Source organism: Cyprinodon variegatus, unplaced genomic scaffold, assembly GCF_000732505.1.
Source record: "Cyprinodon variegatus isolate N-32 unplaced genomic scaffold, C_variegatus-1.0 Scaffold35, whole genome shotgun sequence".
Classification (NCBI taxonomy): Eukaryota; Metazoa; Chordata; class Actinopteri; order Cyprinodontiformes; family Cyprinodontidae; genus Cyprinodon; species Cyprinodon variegatus.
The window spans coordinates 735,756-749,326 of record NW_015150488.1 but is presented as its reverse complement, the minus strand read 5'-3'; the positions used below and the strand labels follow the sequence as shown (position 1 = coordinate 749,326).

The window sequence follows — 13,571 nt, the reverse complement described above, 5'->3', positions numbered from 1 at the left end:
TTTCTACTCCTCAATAAATGCCAGGTTTGTTGAATGCATGGCTAAGATTTTCTTGTCAACATATTCTTCCACCAGAGCTGTGGTCTGCCGCGTCTCCAGATTTACAATGGGCCAATTGATGATTCTGTGATGGATGTTATGTCACACAGGTGACAATTATTAGTATTATTATTAATCCAGGGGATGAAATCTTATCATGTCACTTTCTTTTTTATCAAAAAAAAGGTTAAAACAAAGTATATGTATTCCTTCCTTTTGAAAGTGATGTGGTTCTATTTTGTTTTGTTTTGTTTTTGACCATATGATCCTTTGGAGCATATGAAAATTGGCTTTAAAAACATGGAGACATTTTAGAGGCATTGATACGTTTTGCAAGACACAATGTTGTTCAAGATTTTTTAAATTTTATTTACAAAAGTCTGCCCACCTAGATACAAACTACGAAGATGTACATTCATTTTCGCATCACACTAATGATGGAATTAAATCGGTTCTTTATGTAAATTAGTCTTTGTTTCCATGTATGATTCATTTAGGTGAGCTTATTGTTATAATATTCATAATTTATATTTTAATTTGGATTTATGTGACTTTTTTAATGTTTTAGAGACAATTATTTGATTGTTTATATTAACTGATATAAAGAATCACATGTCGATTCTGATATTGACTAATTTGTTGGATCAGGTACTGAATGAGGCCTATCTAGCATTCCTTTCCAGTCACTTTTTTTTTATCAATATCATACATAGCAATAGAGTTATATGGGGTATATTCATGTGATTTAATAGTAATGTTTCTATATCGGGTATCAGCCTATATGCTCAGCCCAGGTATTGTGTTGGATGCATGGGAAAAACAAAACAAGAACATTTATCAGTTTTACAATGGAGAAAATAGTTGATTTAATATTGTCATATATGCATCTTGTCAAGCAAAATACTTTGGTTTATGTTATTGATTTTTTTACAGTATGTCAAATTGCCTTAGATATAAAAAACTAAAAGTATAAAAGCTTCTCCTTCCAGCTTGAAGCTGAAAAGTTCATTAATGTACTTCTGTCAGCTGAAGCATCAGCTATAGTTTTCTTTGCTTGCCTTTTTTGTGTTTCTTACACCCAAACAGGATATTTTGGCTAATTGACCTTTTGCTAGGAAACTGATTTAGAAATTAATTTGTTATGATATTGACATGAAAGTCAGATGGACAATTACTATAAATATGCATGGATGAAAATCTGCTGCTTCAAGCCAACTTCTAGTCAGTTCTTATGTAATTATTTCCTCAGCAAAGGAAGCTGTCTCATTTACCGGATCTCTTGCTGACAGTTATTTCTGGGATGTTTGTCATAATCAGAATGATTTCAACGAGCTGATAAAGATACAATTTATTCCCTTTGTGTTTTAATCTGTGGGAGAGTTTATTGTATGTGCACATAAAAACACACTGCATTTATTTGTGCATTTATCTTTTTTTAACCCTTCTTGCATTGATGATTCTGTTTGTGTGCTGATTTAATAGGTTGAGCTAATAAATGAATCATTCAAATGTTGCATGCCGTTCTACGTTGAATCTCAATGTATGTGTGTTTCTATGAGAGAGCGGAAGAGAGAGAAGGAAGTTCATCATCCCCCAGGGACTCTTCTTAAAGGGGTGATTTGCCTGCTGGCTTGCTCTTGTTAAAGGCCTGCCTGACAAGCTTTGATGTGGTTCTGCGCTCCCTGTAGTTTGATTGGCACGCTGGATTAATGTTGCTTCACAGATGAAAGAGACAGCAAGGGAATGATGTGAAATTCATGAAATGAAACAGCAAATATTGAACATGATTAATGAATTGGTGTTGTTTGTATTACACTTTCTATCTCAAATATCTTGAGAAGTGTTGTTTCTTTTTTCTTTTTCCATTTTTCTTTAGAGTGATCCTCTGAAGTTTGCTATTGAGCCTCACACTTCTCCACTCTATGTTACTTTATGATCAGAGTGTACGGCTCCTATAATGATCAGATAGCATCAACACCTGTGAAAACTTAATTATTTACTTTGCTTAGTATCCCCCCCCCCCCCCCCACCACCACACACACACAAACACAGTATACTGAATTGCACAGCGGCATTGTGAGCCATCATGACCCACATTGTCATCCTGTGTCAGTCAGCTCTGCAGACTAATAAAGATGCTTTTCAGCCTATTGTGGCTGATTCCCATCGCCACAGGAGACACCTCAGCACAAAGGTAATTTTTCAATGTCACACTGGCGCCATGTCTGCTAGATGTATGAAGCGGCACATTTGTGTCTCAAGCCAATACGCTGCACCTGAAAATCACTGTTTGTCGTAAAGCAATACTGTGTGGCTTTTGACCCAAATAGTAACTTAGTTTGATATATGTTAAAGGATTTATCAGGCCAGTTTACGCCACTTGGTACATAGCAAAGCTTTTCTTGCAGGCCAATTTTCTTTAAAACCTGCCTATGTAACTCACTAAATGAGTCACCCAGAGCTTTGCTTTATGGCAGTCTAAGATCCACTTATACATGAGAGCGGGCTAAGCTAAAAAATTTTGTTTGGAAACAATACAGATATGACATCTACCCGACCAGAAATACTTTTGATTTTCTGATGTTGGATTTAACATAGTGGGGTGAATGTGAACTAGTCTTTACAAGTAACTCCATTAATCTGCTGGTCCTAAGCGGTCTGCTGTCAAATTTTAAAACACAGATGGAGACTTTGCATCAGCAGCCTTCAGGTGGCTAAGCCAAACATGGCAGTTACAGTTTTAACACCATTGGTGCCTAAAAGTAACACAGTGTTGCTTTAACCCAGGATGTCTTTCCTTTTACTGCAACAGGAACTTAGAAAATGGTTATTTTGACCTTCACAGGATGTTATTGCATCAAAGGCAGAGGGAATCTGATTATGATTATAGATATTTTTTAAAGAATAATTGTGCCTTGCCGGTGTGTTCAGTAGTTATAGGATGTCAGTTTAGTACTGAAATTTGATAAACCCATGCTGGCAATTTTTGCAGTCTGGATCTTTTCATTAGCATACAAAATATGAAAAAATTATGAAAAAATAATACTTTTTCCTATTCTCATCCATCCATTTATCCTTGAATGCATGCATGGATGCATGCAGTGTTGGATCCATACAACTAAATTTAAAATAAATGTCTAAATTAATTTAGAATAATTTTCACACTTTCCTTTGTAGAACACAACTTATGAATTTTTCAACTCCACCCTGCTAAAAGTCACACATTTATGTGCCTGAAAACTGAGATTTATTTCCCTGCTGATTTCAACTCTACTAAATCTGGGAGCATTCTTTAATCAGATTGGGAATTTACGTGGGAGAGCTGAAATCCAAGTCCCTGAGTCCTGCAAGCTCGCAGCTCCAATCAGAGTCAAACCCGTCTACTTGAACACCAGTTGAATCACTGAGGTAAACAGGTGTGAGTTCTCAGCGGTGGGGCTGTGTGACAGTAATTGATTGTCGTGCGAGGCAGTGACCTGTAGCTATGCAGAGGAAAAAAGAAAGCACTCAAAGTGTGAAGATGTAACTTGTAAGATGTCTTTGCAAGAAAAACCTAGAGTCTTGTCTGACATAAATATTACTTTGGTACAACAAATGTAGATGTAGCAGCGTGTTACCATGGCAAGTCTTTCTCCCAGGCGGTGGCATGTTGTCGTCAGACTGTTGCCATGTTGCTTTGCTGCATCTCTAGCTCGGACTTTGTAGTGTAAATAAGGATGCCAGTATGTGCACTCGATCATATCTTGTCTGCAGACCTGCCGCCACACTTCACATCTGGCGGCTGGGATGGAGGGAAGAAGGGCTGGACCGTGCAGAAAAAAGAGAGAGGGGGACAAGAGCTTAATGAGGGAAACAGGAGAGTAGATTAAAAAAGACAGAGAGAGGGAGTAATGGAGACAGAGAACACCAACATGTGAACAAATGGATAGGAAGAGAAATGAGGTAAATTGGAAACAAGAGGAGGCCAATTTAAAACAGCAAGACAATTAGACAGACAGACATAGAGACAGTCAGACCTCCTCGTTCCTCTTTTCGATTACGTTACTCCACTTGCTGGCACTAAAACTGATTCCTAGTAAACAAGCTCAGGGATTTAAAGACTGGGCATTTTCTGGATTCTTTTTAGTAAGAGTACCACCGTAAAACTGTTTTCTTTAAATACTACCTTTACTAATGTAAATAGTACACACCTTTTCAAGATATTTGAAAAGATAATTTAATTTTTCACTAACAATTTTACACCGACAACAAAAAAGAGTTGGGAAAATAAGTATGGATTTCCACTTCAGGATTTTATGAAATACAAAGGTTTCATCTAGCCCTTTGAAGATAGACTGTTGATCCTCTTTGTAATGTATTTGGGTTGATGATATCACAAGAGGAGCAAGAAATGAGCCTGGCTGCCAGCATGAGTAAACAAGCAACTGTTTTCAGACTTGTACAAAGATTGTGATGCACTCAAGTTTTATCTGAGTTTGAGTTTGCAATAACCACACCATTTAGTTTTTGATGATGACCCCCCTAGATATGATGCGTTTTGTTCTGATGGCAAAGCTAGGATTCCTCAGAACTTTGAGCCTTAAAAATGTTTGTGTTTTTCCTCCATTGTATTGGTTTCTGTTCATATTCAACACTAATAAAATGTGTAAATCCACTATTCTGCTTGTATCACCATGAATACCAAACTGATCTAGCAGTACAGTGGCACTTAATGCTTTACTATGACGTACTCCAAAATCAATTTTATTTCCTGCTTATTCCCTCTAGTTTTGTTTGTATATCTTATGTCTTATACAGAATAATTTAAATTAGTTTAAAGGATATTAAGGAGAAATATATAGAAAATTATATCTAAAGTAAGGTAATGAATGAATAACAGATAACAGGAAATAACACGAAAATTTGCTTTTATATTCTATATGAAACCAAAAAAAGGATATTTAATATATAATCGAAATGAGCTAAAACAGTAATCTTTGATTTTTATTGAAAATATTTGGTAGGCTTTATTTTCTTAAGTCCTGAGCTGAAGGATTTAATAGTTTCTGTCTATTTCAGATTTTCAAGAAGTTGGTCTCAGAGCTGGGAAGTATGGAAAGTAAATCATGCCTCCCCTGTTTTTTTTTTTGGGTCCTGAGAAAGCTAGGAGGAGTGGTCTCTGATTATCTTAGGGGTGAAGATAATTTATACAGATGAGTATTTTTAAAATGTATTTAGGAAATAAGACCATTTAGTTAATTTTATGCAATATGATTTTAAACTCACTGCCCTGTGACAGTCTGGTGACCTGTCCAGGGTGTTTCCCGCCTCTCGCCCGTAAACTGCTGGAGATGGGCACCGGCCCCACCGTGACCCTGACCGAATGAGCAGGAGAAGATGGATGGATGGGTTTTAATCCAACCCCTTGTATAAACAGGGATCCAGTGGTGATGTTGGCTGATGTTTCTGTTTGATTTTCTTTTTTTTTTTTACATCAGCCCATAAAGATAATACCAAAGTCATAAATTAAATGCTAATCTACTGAAATGTAAGCATGAGTGGGTTGTTATGTGTCCTGTTTTGATTTAAAACCATGTACCATTGCTATATTTTTAAGATAATATCAGACTGTTTTAGAAATAGAACTCATCTTAGGAAAAATTGTTGAGTTTGTGGTTGGTATTTATTGTTTTTTTTTTTTTCTAAGCTTTGTTTTGGAGTCTTAAAATAGTTACTTTTGTATTTCCTGGAAGAAGCTTGGGGAAGTTGTGACCCAAACACAGATTTGGTGGCAAAGAGGAACTTTTACCACATAGTGACACACAAAAAATTAAATAAAGCTGTCTATCATCAGAATATTTAGAAAATAAAATGCTGCAGTGCTCTTTAATCTTAGCAAGAGTTGGTACATAGATTTTGAACAAAAGTGGCCCAACTTCATTGCCCTGAAGAACCCCACATGAAATGTTTCCATGTCGACAGTGGCGTCGCATGTAGGAGTTTGCCCTGAAATCAAAGGATTTACGTTTCAAGCTCCGGTTCCGACTTTCAGTGTTGTTTTGTCCTTGGGCAAGACTCTTCACCTGCATTGTCTGCTGGTTGTCAGAGGGCCCGGTGGCGCCAGTGTATGGTTGCCCCGCTGTCAGTGAGGCCCAGGGCAGCTGTGGCTACAATGTAGCTTGCCACCATCAGTGTGTGTGAATGGGTGAATGACTGAATGTAGTGTAAAGCTATATAAGTACAGGCCATTTACCATTCACATGTATAATTCCCACATGACATTGTATCATGTCGGCCTGCCAAATCACAGATGAACCAATCTGACACTCATCTTTCTTATCAATTAGTATGTTATTAAGTTAGTCTTAGCAACATAGAGATCCTGTTAAGATGCATTGCTTCTAAGATGTGTTTCATTGTTAACTTAACAATGCAGTCTTGGTGTGGTGGTCTAATTGATGGATGGAAAGTACTTAACAGATTCTTTTTATTTCAAAAATGAGAACAAGTGTTGATAAACCTTTCTTTTAATTATATTTACCTGCACCAAGGAAGTTATGTTTTTAGGAGAGTTTGCGTTTCTTCTGTCTGTCTGTATACAGGATTTTAACGAATTTTTACCAAAGGTTTGCCTCATGCCAAGGAACAATCCATTACATTTTAATGATGATCCAGATCATAATACAGGTGCAGGATCATTTTTTAAAGGATTTGTCAACATTTTGAGATAGTGATTTATGGAGGAAACAAGCAGATCCCTCCCAAACCAGAGGGTGGCAACAGTGACTATTTACAGCTTCTGCATTGGACTCTAAAAGTTATGATCCAGTTGTGCGAGTAGGTATATGTCACAAAAGAGGTAAACTTTGCTGCTTGCCATTGTTCTGCGCTTTCTGAGTGCTTTTGTAGTTGGTAAGGATTTTAGGATAGACATGGATATTAATTTACATATTATTGAGGCATTAAGATGAGGTCTACTTTGATCACAGCAGTTTTCAGGGGCTGCCATAAAAGAAAAGAGCAAATGGAAGAATGTACAACCTGCAACTTTTCTTGTATAACTCAATTAAAAATATTATTTTAATTTAAGATTTCTAGAGTGAATTTGTACTGAATTATTTTGCTTGCTGTTAACATGCATTTGATGACAACTAGGTTAAAGACCCAGAGGAATCTAACAGTGGTTTTGGTTTACTGGATTGCAGACTCTGCACCCAGCAAGGTTAAAGAGGAGAAACAAAAGCAGCCTTTGCAGATTCAGCTGAACAGACATCCAAACAGACAGTTTTATGCACTGTTGTGACACTTCCATCGATGCTCATGTGCTATTATGTGTGTGTGCACCTTCATGTATGAAATCCTCCTCTGAGCCCACCTGGGGATTATTGTGGAAGAGTGGCACACCTGTTCAACTCTTAGAGAGTATTTTTAGTCGCTGCTGGATTTTGGTGCTACAATAGTCTTTGTAATAAATCCACTCTACTCCCAGGACAGCCTGATGCCGGTGATAGATGAGATGCTATGTGAGACTGAGCTAGAAGCCCAACCAGGGACAAACCGTATCAGTTTTATTCATTTGAATTTGCTACAAATACTCCACATATTCTTACAACAAATGGTCGATAGGAAGTGACTCTCAAGGCTATATTGGACGTAATTATGTCAGTTACATATAGATGATAAAATTATCTTTTAAGAACCGCCTCTTAGTTCCTACACGTACTCATGTCGAGACCATATTATTGGGCCGCCTTTTCCTCCACCCCTTTATTATGATAATCAGCCCATCGATGCTACTATTTTTAGCTTCCAGTCTCTGCCGCTCTGCTTCTCCCTCTTGGTGACTTCCTGTGTAATCATATAAATATGCGTATGAATACATGTATACATTTACAAGTAGAATTGCTGACTCCGAGGTTAACCAATCAGGGTTTTTTCCTGCTTCCTCGATGTCTCTGTATATGCTGGTGGCTCTTTTGTTTTTCTCTGCCGGTTCATTATTCTGCAAAGGTCTTTGTCCTCTTATCTTTAGACACCCAGCTGAGGTATTTCAGTGCATCAGCTATTTCAGTTTTACTTCCAAATGGACTTTTCGTGTTGTTTCTAAGTAATCCCCTCCCCCCTTTTTTTCACACACACAGCAACCCTCCTGCATGTGAAAATGTTTTATAGTCGCTAGTTGTCATGGTTTGGACCAAGAAAAGTCTTCATCCTCTAAAGTGGCAGCTCTGAAGCTTTTCAGTGCTATTATATATTTAAAGCATTTAAGCCATAAATCACTGCTCCGCTTAGACTCCTACCCACCTCTAAGAGGTTTGGCCACGCTGCTTGATTGCAAAGGGAACACCTTTTTTGGCCTACAGCCTATTTTATCCCTTTATTAGTAAGAGCATGACATTCAATCAATAGTTAACAGCAAAAATGCTTTGACTCCTACAGGGTTTCACTACCTCTTGTCTTTGCAGAGTGCTTATGCAGCTTGTCGGGCCCTGCTCAACACATTAATAATTACTGCACCATTTTGCATCAAGCTATGTGCAGTCATGTATTAAGTAATACCAGTCCCACATTTATAACCAGTGGTTACTGCTTTTCTAGAAATTGCATATCTAGTTGACAAATAATTCACTAGTTGATGTGGTAGAGTAATACAGAACTCTACACTGCTTATAGAAGCGTAGAGATCAGGCAAAGAGAAAGAAAAACAGGTGTCAAAAAAAGTGGCTCTCATTAAGGGTTGAAGCCAGTAACTGTTGTACATGGTGGTTATATTGTATTCTTCTTACATTATAAAGTTTATTAGAGAGAAGAGTCTTATTGAGAAGGGCAAAAAAATGGACAGGCTACGTTGCTCAAATGACCTAAAATTAAACCAAAACCAGAGATATCTAAGAGATAATGGAAACTGCCATATAAATAGACCAAAGACCAACTGAAAGGGTGAAGATTCATTAAAAAAGCTCCACCATTACCTGTGCATGCTGCAACTATGGCCTATCTGGCCGAAGAAAGTATGGAGTTGCACCCCTTCCACTCATCTTGAATTGCTGTTGTGCAAGGCACTTAACTCCCTATGCCTGCCCATGTGCCTGTGAGAGTATGCATGTGTGAAGATTGTAAGAGCAACTGGGTAAATGTGACTAATGTAAAACAACTTAGTGTCCTGTATGACTGAAGAAATATATGTAAGTCAAGTTCATTTACAACTGATAGGCCTAAAAAGAAGTGTTGCAAGATAGTTATGTTTTATCCAATAAGTGAATTTAATTTATGGTACATAATGAAGCATTGTTGCTAAGGTATTATGATGTTGTAAGATATATTTTTCACATACTCAAATTGAGGGTTAAAAAAAAATCTAAATAGTTCAGGCCGTCTTTTGCCAAAGAGGTATTGCTTTTGAAATGAGGGTTTCAACATAACATTGCCAACCACATCACTAGACAAGCACCACCGGTTCATTATCAACAAGATTATTGTCATAGAGTAGTAAGCACAATCCTCTGTCACTAATCACATTAAAAAACATGCTGTTTCTGAGTAATAACCAAAATACAGAAGAACTTTAGAAGCAGGTAATTGGAAGTTGGTTGACTAGGATCAGCTAAATCCCTGTGATCTGCTGAAATAGTTTAACAGATCACATGGAATAAAAATCTCCAAGCTTTTTTGGTTTCTATAGTATGTAAAGAGCAGGGTTCTCATGATCGGTTTAAGGAATCTGACCCACATGCAGAGAAACCACTCAGAGAACACGGGGAAAAGCTTATCAGGTTTATTTGATGAAATGTAAACAGAGGTTGGTGGTTGAATTTAGTGAACTGTTGAACCGGAACTGGAAAGTCTGAAGGGGAGATCACTGAGATAAGTTCAGGGACCGTGGGAAATGAGACTGCGGCTTGAACTATGCTGGAGAGGGACTCACGTTTGAGGGGGCTCTTGTCAATTCTTGAATCCAGTCTGTGTGGGATTATCCAGTGAAGAGGGAAATCATTGGAGAGCGGACAGGTAGACTTACGTTTGACCCAGAGGAGTAATGGAGCGGACTGTCACTTGGTTTTCCGATGGGGGCTTGAACAGATCATATGGAGGTTTTTCCCTGCTCAGTGTAAACTCAGTAAATCCTTCCAGGGGGAGAAGGTCCAGGTATCCAGTTTTTACAGGAAGGCTTCCTGCCGAAGAGCAAAGACAAAAACTCATTAGACTCAGCTAATCTGGCGTCGAGGTAGTCACAGCCCACTGCTCAAATACTCTTCCAGTAATGAACCAACGAGCCGCAGGTGTGCAGGGAGGCCCAACGAGGACAGGGCACCACCTGGTGGTGGAGAGAGAAGAAACAAACAAACAACCCACACAAACTGGTTTCCTAACAAGGGTGATATTAAACATAAATTAACTGGATAAAAATAGAAAAAAATATACAGCGAAAATATCAGATGCAGTCCAATCAAGCTTTGCTTGAAAACCTGTTCACAAGCACAAGAGTTAGGGTCAGTTCAATGCTGCAGGGATGTTTATTTTTCTTTGGTAAATGTTTGGATTTTGGTGTAGAATATCTTTAATTTATGATTAATTCCATTTGCATGTGTGGAAATTAAGGCTTTATGTGAAATTTGGGTTTAACTCACATATTAAAATGATCAACTATTATTTGATTTTGAACTGTACAGAAACAGAAATTTCCTTAAATCCCTTCTATAAACTCACTCAAAGTCATGTCCTTTCTCTGTCCAGTTGTAGTTTGTATTCTAACAGCTTTTGTCTGGAAGAGAAAGTTATCGAGATAAAAAAAAAGAATAGGTAACAACAAGAGATGGAGAAAAAACAGTATGGATTTTTCTTGGTGCAATGTCTTGTTTAAAGTTAAAGGTCAACTTTGTAGGTATTTACCATAAAGAGTGAGGGCTAGAGAGAGCAAGTAGTAAAGCAGAAGATGAGTAATGAGTTAAACCAAAGAATAGGTGGAGAAAGAGAGGAACAGTTGGCATATCTTCCTGTATCAAACTCGGGATGTGGATCAATAATCCCAGCTCTCATCTAACGAGACGCTTTCCCCTCCCTGCCTGTGTTCAGTTGGTGTGTCCAGCAAAGGAAGCTGTGGGAGAAGGCCATCAGCGGGTCATCAGTATTCCAGCAGGCTCTGCCTACTCTGGTGTGGGCTGAAGAATAATTTCATTCTGATCTTACAGATCAATAGCTGTACCCACTGGAAGGCGACCAGCCCCGCCTGGCTGAGCTGATCTGAGCTGCTGCAGTATTCAGAGCCACACATGCATGGGTTGGTGCTTTTTCAGATTTTGGTTCTATTAGTTTAACCTACAGCACAGCTTCCAGACTGGATCCCATTGTAAATACCAGGAGAATATCTACACAGATATTTATATTTGAAGAAAACATTGCAGCCTCTTTATATTTTTAGAACAAAGGTTAAAACTTACTAAAGTAAAAAAATAAAAAACAGCCATAGAAATGGTATTATATACAGTATATAATTAAAATGGCTTTTCAATATGTTCTGTCCTTGTAAAGCATTTCATTTTGAACATTTGTACTGAGTCATAGAATCAATGAGTCAGCTCACGGGGGTGGGGAAGATATTTAATAAACCTGGACCTTTCTTGGACTCTCATCTTTTGTCCTGTTATAAGTACTGACATTACAGTTATTAATTGTTAAAGACAATGGTATTTATGTTTTGACTAGTTAAAAATTATGCTTATTACTCAATAAATGTAGTTTATATAATGTTACAGGTTAAAGATATTATTTCATAAATGAAATGGTTAACTAGTTAATTATGCACTTGTGATTAATTACTGTGATTTATTCAGTTCATATAATTTCTTCTGCACCTTTAAGCAGCTCAGATGTTAAGCATGAACAGATGAAAGAGAAGAGGGAAGTCTACATTTGCACTTTTGTCATGTTTACCTACAGTAGTTTATTGAGCAACACCTTTTGGTCTGTAGAACTGTAGAACTATAGTGTAGGACCATCTGTGATCATTAACTATTTTAAGATTAAGTGCTTTGTCTTTGACTAAGCTCACAGAGAGCCCATTTCACATTACCAGATTATTAAACAAGTTATTTTTTTAGTTGTGAAATAAAAATATAGAGTAGAAATTAATGCATTTTTCATGTATATCGCAAAGATGGGATTTACTTTGCCGGCGGTGGTGGGGGGGTAAAAATATACTGAATAGATCAGACTTTTTATGAGGGTGATTACCCACTGAACCCCCTGTAAATTGATCTTGGTGTTATTATAACACTGTCAAGATAAAGTTTCATCATGAAGAAAAAAACCCTCTTATATTTACAGTATGAAGGCGAAGATTACCACATATCTTTTTTTGTAACAAGTCTTTTCTTTATTTCCTCTTTATTTGATATTGGTATTACCCACAGTTTTTTTTCACCAAAAAACAAATGTGAATTTAGACATTTCGAATAGCCTAATCAATCTTATTGAGGCAGTAATAAAAACACTATTACAGCTCTTTACTATTTCTAAGGTCCACAATTGTGTGACTATTTATTTTCTGTAATCTTCTCTATTTTCTCTCTATTATTTTTCAAAAAATATGGTATAAACAGTTTTCATTTTCACACCCGCCGCAAAATAATTTTTTTTAATGCATTTTTTATTATTGATTTTTCCCCCCTGCTTTTTGAGATATTTTAGAGTCTACTTAATTTCTTCATTAGGCTTCTGGTTAGGTTTGTTCTTGATTATATATGTCTAGCAGTAAAAACAGACCTGAGTGTGCATAAAAAAGTTTAGAAATGCTTTGCTTTGGAAAGCATTTGGAAACTGATCCTTGCATTAACCTTGCTTAAATGTGGCAAAACTACTTTTTCTTTTTAGTGTGAGAAACTCCCAGTATCTGATTTCTAGTCATACCTTCTTTTCTCATTAGGTCTTGGTAAGTTTCTATCCTCTCTCCCAGCCGTGACATGAACACTGTTGGGAATGTTGGGTAGATACACCACAGGAGTGAAGTGGTGACAGACAATCAATAGAGATCTAGTGATTAGGATATCACACTCTAGAGGGAGTTAATGCATATGTGTAAGCGCCATACGTGGGTCTGCAGCACATCCTTCACCTGCTGCTCTAATCTCAATCAGCTCACAGTTCTTCTGATATCATACCAGGAAGTCGGTTTACACCCTGATTTCGTTCCTTGATATATAGAGATTTTTATTCCTCCATCTATTTGATTCTCTGTTAATTGCTCACCCCAATGAGCCCACCTTAGATGGCACGGCGCCATAAAAATAACCCAGGCAGGGTTCTCCTTTTCCTTTTTCTTTGCCAGGCCAGTGACTGTTTGTAGGCACGATCGATAGAAATCAGGGATCCACACCTGGAGACTTTGTGACCCTGATTGAGAGTCCACTTGCCAGAGACACAAACCCAGCACCTCATTAAACTCAAAACTCCCATCACTGCCATTACACACAAGCCTGGCCCTCTGGGCCTGACGCGGCTGCGCTGATGAAGATCACCAGAGCTTTAATGGAGGAAGACTCTAATTGCAGCATGAT

The 13,571-nt window shown here is 37.6% G+C and overlaps 1 protein-coding gene across 1 annotated transcript in view; it reads left to right on the top strand.

The window, feature by feature from the left end:
- The window catches only part of magi2 (membrane associated guanylate kinase, WW and PDZ domain containing 2), a 126,894-nt gene that overhangs the window by 47,439 nt on the left and 65,884 nt on the right, over positions 1-13,571 (top strand). The window lies entirely within an intron of this gene.